Source organism: Littorina saxatilis, linkage group LG4 (genome assembly GCF_037325665.1).
Source record: "Littorina saxatilis isolate snail1 linkage group LG4, US_GU_Lsax_2.0, whole genome shotgun sequence".
Classification (NCBI taxonomy): Eukaryota; Metazoa; Mollusca; class Gastropoda; order Littorinimorpha; family Littorinidae; genus Littorina; species Littorina saxatilis.
In genome coordinates, this window is record NC_090248.1 from 30,227,943 (window position 1) to 30,239,497 (window position 11,555).

The following is an 11,555-nucleotide window of genomic DNA, read 5'->3' on the forward strand; positions in this document are numbered from 1 at the left end:
TCAGGTAGACCCCGGACACAACCTGGTCGATGAGAATTTTCAACACGTGCTCTCAGCGCACAGCGCTGAACCAATTTTGGTTTTTCTGTTCATCTTCCCAGATCCATTCCCAGTAACTCTTCCTTATCTTCTCCAGCGTTTTGCGTTTATCTCCCTTCCTTCGTGTGGCGTCAATCCATATTCCCGTTACTATTTTTAGAAGGTCACTGTCCACAACGCTTTTATCCCGGCGAAGCCGGATATTCCCGTTACTATTTTTAGAAGATCACTGTCCACAACACTTTCATCCCGGCAAAGCCGGGTATTCCTTTACTTCTTCCCGGCGAAGCCGGGTACCCGGCGAAACCAGGTATTCGGCTCTACTTCTTCCCGGCTTATCCCGGCGAAGCCGGTACCCGGCAAAGCGGGTAATCATCTAGTCTGCACATAAATTTGACCTGTGTCTGTCCTGGCCAGCATTCGAACCCGTCACCCTAGGATCACAAGTCCAGTGCTCTACCAACTGAGCTACCGGGGCCCCATATAGAGCATCATTGTAAAGTTATGATGTTGCGCTATACAAATGCTCATTTAATTATCCCAGCGAAGCTGGAGGTATCCCGTGAACGCTATACTGTAATCGACTTGAGAAATGTGCATACCGAATAATACATGATAAAGAAGGATTCTTTGTGCCCGGCTACGTGCTACAGTTGGAGATGGAAGTTCACCAAAACTTGGGACCATGCTAACAAAAATACGGTGGGTGCAATAGTCGCCCCCATTTTTTCAGCAAACGCCACCCAAGGCCGTTTTGGACGGGTAGAAATTCCGTAGTTTCCAAGTCTATGGATAAAGCTCGCGTAAGAAGAATACGTCACGGTCGAAAGCCTTTGACGTCAATTAATGCATCATGACGTCATGCCTCCCTGAAGTCTTTCTCACTCGCGCAGTGTGTGTGTTTGTGTTCATTTTGTGCACATGTGTTAGTGTTACTGTGTGTGTGTGTGTGTGTGTGTGTGTGTGTGTGTGTGTGTGTGTGTGTGTGTGTGTGTGTGTGTGCGCACGCGTGCATGAGTCTGTACTCGTATGTGTGTGGTGTGTGTGTGTGTGTGTGTGTGTTGTGTGTGTGTGGGTGTGTGTGTGTGTGTGTGAGTGTGTGCGCGCGCACGCGTGCATGAGTCTGTATAAGTGTGTGTGTGGGCACAAGTGTATGTGTGTGCGTGTATGTGTGTTTGTTTGTAAAGGTGTGTATGTCCGTCTGTCCATATGTGCGTATGGGTGTGTGTTTTGTGTGTATGACGTTTTTTTGTGAGAGAGTGAGTGAGTGCGTGTTAGTGAGTGTGTGTATGTGTGTGTGTGTGTGACTTGGGGTGTGTGTGTGTGTGTGTGCGTGTGTGTGTGTGTGTGTGTGTTTGAGAGAGAGAGAGAGAGAGAATGAGAGAGTGTGTGTGTGTGTGAATGTGTGTGTGCATGAGTTTGTGTGTATGTTTGTGTGTGTATGAGTGTGTATATGTGTTTGTAAAGGTGTGTGTGTCCGTCTGTCTATGTGCGTATTTGTTTGTTTGCTTAACGCCCAGCCGACCACGAAGGGCCATATCAGGGCGGTGCTGCTTTGACATATAACGTGCGCCACACACAAGACAGAAGTCGCAGCACAGGCTTCATGTCTCACCCAGTCACATTATTCATACACCGGACCAACCAGTCCTAGCACTAACCCCATAATGCCAGACGCCAGGCGGAGCAGCCACTAGATTGCCAATTTTAAAGTCTTAGGTATGACCCGGCCGGGGTTCGAACCTACGACCTCCCGATCACGGGGCGGACGCCTTACCACTAGGCCAACCGTGCCGGTCTATGTGCGTATAAGTGTGTGTTTTGTGTGTATGAGATTTGTGTGAGTCAATGTGTGTGTGGTTGTGTGTGTGTGTGTGTGTGTGCGTGTGTGTGCGTGCGTATGTACAGTGTGTGTGTGTGGGTGTGTGTCTGTATAAGAGAGAGAGAGAGAGAGAGAGAGAGTGGGTGGGTGTGTGTATGTGCGTGTTTTAAAGAGAGATTTAAAGTCTTAGGTATGACCCGGCCTGGGTTCAAACCCACGACCTCCCGATCACGGGGCGGACGCCTTACCACTAGGCCAACCGTGTATGTGCGTATGAGTGTGTGTTTTGTGTGTATGAGATGTGTGTGTGTGTGTGTGTGTGTGTGTGTGTGTGTGTGTGTGTGTGTGTGTGTGTGCGTGCGTACATGCGTGCGTATGTACATGTGTGTGTGTGTGTGTGTGTGTGTATCTGTGGGTGTGTGCGTGCGTACATGCGTGCGTATGTACATGTGTGTGTGTGTGTGGGGGTGTGTGTCTGTTTGTATAAGAGAGAAAGAGAGAGAGAAAGAGAGAGAGAGAGAGAGTGGGTGTATGTGTGTGTGTGTATGTGTGTTTGTTTGTAAAGGTGTGTATGTCCCTCTGTCTATATGTGCGTATGGGGGTGTGTTTTGTGTGTATGAAGTGTGTGTGAGAGAGTGAGTGAGTGAGTGTGAGTGAGTGTGTGTGTGTGTTCGTGTGTGTGTGTGTTTGAGAGAGAGAGAGAGAGAGAGAGAGGTTTGTCTTTCGCTGGGGTATGCAGTGCCTTGGCGTTGCACATCTACTTAATTATTATTATTATTATTATATCATACTTACATCGAGAGGTTTGAAAAAGACGTGGACAGTCTGTGCCCCAGCGAACATGGACAGCATGGCAGCAGTCATAAACTTCAGATAGGTTCCCCAGGTCACACCCGCAGGCATTGTTGCAGTCAACAGATGAAAAGTCACCTCACCAAGAAAATGCTTTGTAGTCGTGCAAGCTTCTCTTCGTCTGTTGGTACGTGTTAGTGTGACTCTGAAGCTACATGTTGCTCCGTGCTTGGGCTATCCACTGTGGCCAATCTTTCAGCTTGGCGCCTCTTGTACACTCGGTCTGAGAAGTAAAATGGAGAACATGACGTGAGTACAGTGGAACCCCCCTTTTAAGAACACCAACAATCTGAGAAAATCAGGTCTTAGAAAGGAGGGAGTCTTAAAATAGGGGTAAATTTACACAGCATATGAACAGAAAATCTAACAAGTCGCGTAAGGCGAAAATACAACATTTAGTCAAGTAGCTGTCGAACTGACAGAATGAAACTAAACGCAATGCAACGCAGCAAGACCGTATACTCGTAACATCGTCAGTCCACCGCTCACGGCAAAGGCAGTGAAACTGACAAGAAGAGCGGGGTAGTAGTTGCGCTGAGAACGATAGCACGCTTTTCTGTACCTCTCTTCGTTTTAACTTTCTGAGCGTGTTTTTAATCCAAACATATCATATCTATATGTTTTTGGAATCAGGAACCGACAAGGAATAAGATGAAAGTGTTTTTAAATTGATTTGGACAATTTAATTTTGATAATAATTTTTATATATTTAATTTTCAGAGCTTGTTTTTAATACAAATATAACATATTTATATGTTTTTGGAATCAGCAAATGATGGAGAATAAGATAAACGTAAATTTGGATCGTTTTATAAAAGAAATAAATTTTTTACAATTTTCCAATTTTTAATGACCAAAGTCATTAATTAATTTTTAAGCCACCACGCTGAAATGCAATACCGAAGTCCGGGCTTCGTCGAACAATACTTGACCAACATTTCAACCAATTTGGTTGAAAAATGAGGGCGTGACAGTGCCGCCTCAACTTTCACGAAAATCCGGATATGACGTCATCAAAGACATTTATCAAAAAAATGAAAAAAACGTATGGGGATATCATACCCAGGAACTTTCATGTCAAATTTCATAAAGATCGGTCCAGTAGTTTGGTCTGAATCGCTCTACACGCACGCACACACACACACACACACATACACACACACATACACACACACATACACCACGACCCTCGTCTCGATTCCCCCCTCGATGTTAAAACATTTAGTCATAACTTGACTAAATGTAAAAAGGAAGGTCTTAAAAGGGGGTCTTAAAAGGGGGGTTCCACTGTACAGATATGGGTAGATTGGCACATTCTTTAATTACAAAGACACCGGGCAGAAAGCGCAAAGATAAACAATATAGATCGATGGATATATATATATATATACTGTTCAAAAAAAGAAACGCATAGCTTGTAATATTTGGTTAATTTAGTTATATGGCTACAAGGATATCCACCAAACTGCAGAAAATGTTTATCTGGTCGTCGACCTTTCGTCCATTGCCACAAGTGAGCTCTGCACGTGACGCATGCGTTATCAGTGGCTACAATGTCAAAATTGCTCATTTGGCATGACCAGTCGTCATGCTTCAGTGTAATCTCGTGAAACTCGGGGAATATTGAGCTCTCACCATGTCTTCCAAAACCCATAAAAGCGGATTGTTCGCCACAAAGAAATCAGACGACAATTCAGCGACGAAAGATGGCCCGATTGAGCAGAGAAGACCGCCAAATTGCATTGGGTCGTTTACAAGCAGGCCAAAGTCAAAGTGCAATCGCCAGGCACTTCCACGTGTCCCAGAGCACCATCAGTAGACTGTGGGTCAGGTTTCAAGCCACTGGCTCCGTTGCTGACTTGCCACAAGCGGGAAGACCAAGGGCGACAACTGCTGCTCACGACCGCTTCATACGGCTCCGCCACCTCCGGAATCGTTTCCTGTCGGCCTCATCTTCTGTCCAGGCTCTCCCCGGGCCACACCGATTATCGGACCAGACCGTGCGGAACCGCCTGCATGAAGCTGGTTTGAGAGCTCGCAGACCTCACAGAGGAGCTGTCCTCACCCGCCGCCATCGCCAGAACCGAGTGCAGTGGGGCAACCAGCACCTTCGCTGGACCGTCCGGAATCACTGGAGACACGTGTGGTTCAGCGACGAGTCCTACTTCCTGCTCCAGCGACATGATGGTCGGAGGAGGGTCTACCGGAGAGTAAACGAACGTTACGCGCCCAACTGTGTGGATGAGGCACCCGTTCATGGTGGTGGAGGCGTCATGGTGTGGGGGGCGATCAATACCGCTGGAAGGAGCACCCTGGTGCACGTCCAAGGGCGCATAACTGCCCAGCGATACGTGGAGGAAATTCTGCGCCCACACGCCCTTCCTCTTCTGGCTGACCAGGATGCCATATTCCAGCAGGACAACGCTCGCCCGCACACAGCACGACTCACCACCCAGTTCCTCACCGACCACCATGTCCAGGTGCTTCCCTGGCCATCCATGTCGCCAGACATGAACCCGATAGAACACCTCTGGGATGAATTGGACAGACGTGTGCGCAGGCGAGAAGAAGCGCCGGCAAATCACCGCGATCTATTGCAGGCACTTCAGGAGGAGTGGGACACCATCCCACAGCAAGATATCCGGCATCTGATCCAGTCCATGCCCAGAAGGTGCCGGGCAGTTGTTGCTGCTCAAGGCAGTCACACCCCCTACTGACTTGACAGCCTCGGCACCCAATCGTATTGATTGACTGATTGATTTGAAGATGTAAATGAACTGTGTGTGCATTCAACTGTGTCCATACCAAATTTCAAACAAATAATCTAAATATTGGATTTTCTGTTAATTTTTTCGAAAAATAAAAAAAAATTAGCAAGTAGCAACTATGCGTTTCTTTTTTTGAACAGTATATATGAGCCAATGTCAAAAGGTGCTGTCTGACAGCTTCGAAAATCAAAGTACATCCAAAGTAAAGTGACTGGTGTTTTGAGTTGCTTAACACATTCAGTATATAGTTTCTAAAGGAGAAAAGGGAAAATTTTTCACAACGGCTGTGTTATTTGGCCGTTAAGTTGAGGCTTGACGAGTGTCTCTTGTGGCATGTAAGGACATAAACCTGATTTTTTCCATTTTTTTTCTAGAACTTTCATTTCTACTGAGCTCGCATATGAGTATTGGGGTGTAGATTAAACATAATCAAGGTAAAAGCGCATAAAAGAAAGAAATTAAAAATTTTGTGGAAAAAAAATGAAATTTGATAAAAAAAAGTGTCTAGTGTGACATTGTGACGACAAAGCTTAAATTAGCCAGAAACGGTACCAAACTTCAAAATATAGTGGTTATTTTCATTGTTTTTCCTTTTCACCGACAGTTTTTGTTCAAAACTGGTTCTTTTGTGTATCTAGTTGAACAACAACATTTTTTGGAAGCTTTTTTAAAGTTTGAATTTTTGTGACGCAAAGAGTCACGCTAGACACGCAATTTTCAAACTTTAATAATTTCTTTAAAAAGCGGACAAATGGGACGAAAAACACACAGAACTATGTATTGGGGTTCATGCAATCATTTGGTTTAAATCCAACTGCCCAGAAAAAAGCTTATTAGCATTTTTTTCTAAAACTATCGAGAGTACTCAAACACCTTGTCAAAATACGTCCCTAAAAAGCACTAATTTGCGTAATGAATGAGGAGCAGAATTTTAACTGTTTATAGTTAGTCTTTGGTTTTTCTCTGCGATCATCTTTATTCATTAATCTCTCAGAAAAACCAAAAGTTCCATCTGAGTGTACATTCAGTAAATAGTTACAGAACTTATAAAATACCTAGCGTACCCACAGCACCTTTTGACATTGGCTCATATATAAACTCAGAGGCAAAAGAAACGCAAATGCTGCAGTGAAGATGGCTTACCCATGAATTTTAATGTCGAATTAATTATTTCGGGTTAACAATAACAAGGAAACGAATTGACCGATACAAAAACCATACGGAAAAGTGTATTGGGATGAGAGCATGACGTGCCATGTTCCACTGAACACTGTTTGAAGACTGTTGAAAGTCAAAAGCGTGTTGCTCCTCCCTGGGCGTTGATGACTGTGGCGCACCTCCGGTACATGGAGAGGACGAGGTGATTAATTTGCTGCTGAGGGACCTGAGCCCACACCTGGGTCACGGCAGCACGCAGTTCTGCTGCTGTGCGGGGTCTCCGGGCAAGGGCATTAATCCTTCTTTGCATGATGTCCCAAAAGTGTTCGATTGGGTTGAGATCCGGAGATCGAGCAGGATGAGGCAGAATGTTCACGCTGTTGTGACGCAACCTGTCCTGGGTAGCACGTGCAGTATGGGGACGGGCATTGTCTTGCTGGAACAGGCAGTTCTGGTACCTCTGGACAAATGGAACCACATAGGGACGCAGGACTTGATTGATGTAGCGGTCTGCATTGACACCATTCCCACGACCTTGGCCGACGTTCTGAAAGACGACAGGTCCCACTCGCTAATTGACACCAATGGCGCCCCATATCATGACGCTGGCACCTCCCCATCGATCATGCTGCAGGATGTTATTGTTAGCAAACCGCTGTCCAGGTCTTCGCCAGATCCGGACACGCCCATCGCCAGGTTCCAGGCAAAAGCGCTTCTCGTCCGAAAAAAGAACCCTCCGCCAGTCCCGATGGCGCCAGTGGGCATGCTGCTGGGCCCAGGCTAGACGATCCAGGCGATGCTGAGCTGTCAAGACGGGACGTCGAGCAGGACGCCGATTTACCAGGTTCTGCCCACCAAGGCGTCGGCGTAGAGTTCTGGCACTGACGGGTTGTCCATGCACCCCAAATGTGTTACGGGCTGTGTTGGCGGCAGTTTCGAATGCATCTCGCTGGTGTTGATGGACAAGATGGCGATCTTGTCGGGCTGTTGTTACCCGGGGTCTGCCACGTCCTGGTAAGTCTCCGGGACTGTTATTGGCATGAAAACGTTGCTGCAGGCGATAAACCGTGGTGACATTTACTCCAAATGCCCTAGCAACTTGCTGAACTGATTGTCTGGCATCAAGTCTCCCGATCGCCTGTTGGCGCTGATCTGGTGATAGTCTCGGCATCGCGCCTGTGTCGCAGAAATGAATGTTGTAACAGTTTTGTGAGTATGGTACAGCTTGCCTGAACACTCTGAACACGAAAAGCTGCTTTTCCACATTGTGCATGTGCTGAAAGTGGTCCCCATGACGGTTTGGGATCCCCGTCAACAAGACCTCACGTGTGACCCAGATAACGGCAAACACGGTTCTGACAAGATAAGACCGCTAAAACAACACGTGCAGAACATGCTAGTATCATTATTTTCTTTTTATTTCAAGTCCATAAAGGTTTAATTAACGCATCCTTTATTTGCGTTTCTTTTGCCTCCGAGTATACTATTGTCTGAACACAACTATTTTAATTTTCGAAGAAAAATTCTGAAAGCACCAGTCAAATTCCCTCTCTGAAGTTTAAAATGGCAACGTTTGGAAGTTAAAAATGCCAAAGTTTGGTACCCTCAGAGTTTATACTGTAAGAGAAACCGTGACTATCAAAAGGGTTGTGAATACCAAGACAGCAGATGTAAATAATATAGGGAAGGAATGACGCAATGGAAATGACGTGCAGATTCTCGACTAAGGAAAGTTCGCAGTTAATCAGAGAAATCACACCAGACAGAAATGTAAGAGGAACTGTAGGAGTTGGGTTGGAATAGTTATAATCATTCGTAATTAAAGGGGTCTTTGATAAAACGGGGAGGAATGTAAGAGAAACCGTGACTATCAAAAGGGTTGTGAATACCAAGACAGCAGACGTAAATAATATAGGGAAGGAATGACGCAATGGAAATGACGTGCAGATTCTCGACTAAGGAAAGTTCGCAGTTTATCAGAGAAATCACACCAGAAAGACGTAAAGTCGCCCCGCAAGGGATCCTCCGTATCAAGTAAGTCTCTTGGTAGAACATGGTCGCCAGTGCTTAGCTTGCCGTTCCAGTAGAAAATGGTCGCTAGGAACGGACGGCCATACTAGTCAAGGACTCTATATGGGGCAATCCCGTATAACCCGTGTAAACTTTACAATACTTAAAATGGACATTTTCAGGAAATAACTCTGTCAAGATTTTCAAGCAGTGGGGCAGAGTAAGCACACCAGACTTCGAGGCAAGCTAGTCAAAGCGAGGCCAAGCGACAACACGCTGCTGACTGTTCCTTCTTTTTATATTTAGTCAAGTTTTGACTAAATATTTTAACATCGAGGGGGAATCGAAACGAGGGTCGTGGTGTATGTGCGTGTGTGTGTGTGTGTGTGTGTGTGTGTGTGTGTGTAGAGCGATTCAGACTAAACTACTGGACCGATCTTTATGAAATTTGACATGAGAGTTCCTGGGTATGAAATCCCCGAACGTTTTTTTTCATTTTTTTGATAAATGTCTTTGATGACGTCATATCCGGCTTTTCGTGAAAGTTGAGGCGGCACTGTCACGCCCTCATTTTTCAACCAAATTGGTTGAAATTTTGGTCAAGTAATCTTTGACGAAGCCCGGACTTCGGTATTGCATTTCAGCTTGGTGGCTTAAAAATTAATTAATGACTTTGGTCATTAAAAATCTGAAAATTGTAAAAAAAAATTAAAATTTATAAAACGATCCAAATTTACGTTTATCTTATTCTCCATCATTTGCTGATTCCAAAAACATATAAATATGTTATATTCGGATTAAAAACAAGCTCTGAAAATTAAATATATAAAAATTATTATCAAAATTAAATTGTCCAAATCAATTTAAAAACACTTTCATCTTATTCCTTGTCGGTTCCTGATTCCAAAAACTTATAGATATGATATGTTTGGATTAAAAACACGCTCAGAAAGTTAAAACAAAGAGAGGTACAGAAAAGCGTGCTATCCTTCTTAGCGCAACTACTACCCCGCTCTTCTTGTCAATTTCACTGCCTTTGCCATGAGCGGTGGACTGACGATGCTACGAGTATACGGTCTTGCTGAAAAATGGCATTGCGTTCAGTTTCATTCTGTGAGTTCGACAGCTACTTGACTAAATATTGTATTTTCGCCTTACGCGACTTGTTCTTCTTCCAATAGACGCCCAGGGTCAACATTCTGACTATTAATGGCGCTTGAGTAGGCATGCTGGGTATTTTCGTGTTTCTATAACCCACTGAACTCTGACATGGATTACAGGATCTTTTCCGTGCGCATTTGGTCTTGTGCTTGCGTGTACACACGAAGGGGGTTCAGTCACTAGCAGGTCTGCACATAAGTTGACCTGGGAGATTGGACAAATCTCCACTTTTAACCCACCGGGCGGCAGCGACCGGGATTCGAACTCAGGACCTTCCGATTAGGAGGCCGACATCTTACCACCACGCCACTGCGCCCTTAGACCTGCCATCGCGACGCACAATTAACAGATTGCTCTACTGAAAATAAGCAACGACATACTGACTGCACTCGACAACAACGACGTCTGCCTTCTCTCTCTGCTGGACCTGAGTGCGGCATTTGATACTATTGATCATGCCGTGCTCTTGTCCCGCCTTCAAAACTCTTTTGGCATCTCTCAGTCTGTCCTTTCTTGGTTTCAGTCCTATCTCACCGATCGCTACCAGTCTGTCTCTGTGAACGGCCTATCTTCTTCTGCTTCTCCTCTACAGTACGGTGTGCCCCAGGGCTCCGTCCTGGGGCCTATTCTGTTCGTCCTTTACACCCAACCCATCCCTTCAATTGCTGCTCACCACTTTCTCTCTCACCACAGCTTCTCCGACGACAACCAACTCTATCTCTCTGGACCTATCTCTGACCTCCCTCGCCTCATTGCCTCCACCCAGTCTTGCATCACCGACCTCAAGGCGTGGATGGACCTGAACAAGCTGAAGCTTAATGAGGAGAAAACCGAAATGATTCTTGTCTCTCCCAAAAAACATCTCAATCATCCTTCTCTTCCCTCGTCTGTCGATCTGAATGGTTCTTCTATTGCTCTTTCTCCTGCTGTCCGCAACCTAGGTGTCACTCTTGACCAGTCCCTGTCCTTCCATCAGCATGTTGCCAATGTCTGTCGCACTTGCTTCTTTGAAATCCGCCGCATCTCCTCCATCCGTCATCTCCTCACTGAGGATGCCACTAAAACTCTGCTCTGTGCCTTTGTCCTATCCCGACTCGATTATTGCAATTCCATTCTTTCTGGCTCTCCCAACTACATCATCGAAAAGCTTCAGCGTGTTCAGAATCATGCCGCCCGCCTCATCTTTCGCTCTTCCAAGCACGACCACATCACCCCTCTTCTTCAAACCCTACACTGGCTGCCTGTTCAACAGAGGATTCAGTTCAAGATCTCCACACTCTGCCTTAGAAACTTTGATCTATTGTCCCCTAGCTATCTTTCTGACCTTCTTGATGTCTACTCCCCCTCTCGCTCCCTAAGATCCTCCGCAGACACCCGCCTTTTTAGGATACCATCAGCACGCACCAAAACATACGGCCAGCGCACCTTCTCTTACCAGGCCCCATCCATCTGGAACCAACTCCCGTACTCACTCAGGCACTCCACATCCATGCAATCATTCAAAACCTCACTCAAAACACACCTCTTCCCTCACTAGTCTGTTAATGACCACCCATCCCCCTCTCCTGCTGGTCCTTAATCTGTCTCCTTCTCTCTCCTTCTTCTTCCCTTTCCAGCTCTATTCTTCTTCTCTCAACTAACTTTATGTATCCAATAATTTATTTATTTATTTATGACTGTTTTTCCGTCTTCAGAATGCATGTGCCTGTAGTTGGTATGAGTGAGTGCGTCGCGTTCTCGCTGTG